General features: G+C 35.2%; 1 protein-coding gene across 1 annotated transcript in view; it reads right to left on the bottom strand.

The window, feature by feature from the left end:
• The window catches only part of LOC108624538 (ras-like GTP-binding protein RhoL), a gene marked incomplete at its 3' end in the record, with an annotated part of 9393 nt that extends 8322 nt beyond the window's left edge, over nucleotides 1–1071 (bottom strand). The window contains exon 1 of the mRNA XM_018023931.2: nucleotides 854–1071. The remainder of the gene's footprint in view (nucleotides 1–853) is intronic.
• Between the last annotated feature and the right edge of the window lie 522 nt (nucleotides 1072–1593).

The following is a 1593-nucleotide window of genomic DNA, read 5'->3' as shown; positions in this document are numbered from 1 at the left end:
AGATAAAATATGTCTAATTCTAATATAAAGTATATCTCTCTTTTAAAAGAAAAAGGTATTAAAAAGATTATTGAAGGAGAGTAGATAGGAGCAAAAGGCAGGATGTATGAAAACAGTAGTTTGATTATTATTTTTCCCGCTATGGGATGCGAAATGGTATCAGTTCCTGGGACGTTATCAGCACTCATCCTGTTTTAAGTACCATGTGCGTTGAATTTACACGCTTTTCGTCATTAGCTAATCGCACTTTGTTTATTTAAATTACTCACGTTTCCATAAGAAGTTCACGGAAGTGTGTTAAACATTTAAACAGGAACGTAAACCGTTCTTTGTTAAGAGAGTGTATTAAATAATTACGTGTTTTATCAGCTGTTGCAAGTACATGTACAAGAAGGTAATCCTATAAGTTTATTACTGATAAAACCGATAACGTTATCAAGCGCGACTCATCACCGGTAATTTCGATGAATCAAAAATCAAGAAACATTTCAAGCATCTACTGTTCACAATGTCAACGTAACATTGATCAGTGCGATTTTTTATTTCAATCATTATAATTGGAGGTATAAATTGTAAGAATATATAGGTTTGCATAGAAATTCTGTAGGTAGAAGTCTGGCTACACAAGCGAATTAAAAGGAAGAGATGTCTTCTATCAATCACATCTTCCTTTTTAATATCTAAATTCCTAATGATCAATTCATAATTATACTTTGCTTACGTGTAATATACAATTATTATTATTATGTTATTTGAATTATGAAACTTAGATAAAGCATCAAGAATGAAAAAGGAACGACATGTGTAGAAGTATATATGCGACGGAGATTAAAAAATGTAATCAATGACTCACTGCAAATTGAAGAAGTTTCGTTGAGCGACCATTGTCAAGACGTTTATAACAGGTGTACGCGTCTGAAAATTGTGAAAGCGGTCTCCTTTTCGTTACACGGTCGTTAGACACTAGAACTGATTGAAATTCTCTTAGATCACAACTGGCCGTACGTAACGGGAAAGCTGCGTGGACGCGGCGGTTCGCGCGGCGACTACTCGACGACTACGGGACTCATCGCCGAGACGTTTTAAACGCTCGCTCACCGAAACGTCAATTACGTTACCTCGCACCGCCTAGTTGGAGAGATAAAGCGTCCTCCGATTTGATTTTCTAATGATTCGGCAGCCGAATTGATCGATTTATAGAGAAATTCTGTCTGTAAAAAATGCAGTCAATATGCAAAAATGTATGGAATATTAGAAATTAAATTTAGTTTTAATGGATAAAAGAAATTCCTATCGAGAATCGTTTTAAGTTTTAAATAAATGAAAACAGACCGAACGCTCAAATGGGATTGAGAGAAAGAAAATGAAAGAAAGAGTTTTTTCTCTTCTATCGTGTGTGGGAGAGAGAGAGACACAGGAACTCCTTCGACGCATGTTTTCTCTACCTTTTATGGAATCAACTAACATACATACATATATTGGACGCCTATTCTCTTATGTCGATGTTTTAAACTAGCATTCCCAACACTTCTCTTTTAGTGTAAATGACAGATCCCATTAAACAAGTAAACAATATGTGTAATTCTTCCGGCA

Source organism: Ceratina calcarata, unplaced genomic scaffold (assembly GCF_001652005.2).
Source record: "Ceratina calcarata isolate Rehan_Ccalc_2016 unplaced genomic scaffold, ASM165200v1 scaffold312, whole genome shotgun sequence".
NCBI classification, from domain to species: domain Eukaryota; kingdom Metazoa; phylum Arthropoda; class Insecta; order Hymenoptera; family Apidae; genus Ceratina; species Ceratina calcarata.
Note: the sequence above shows the minus strand (reverse complement) of the source record. Positions and strands in the feature narration are given on the sequence as shown.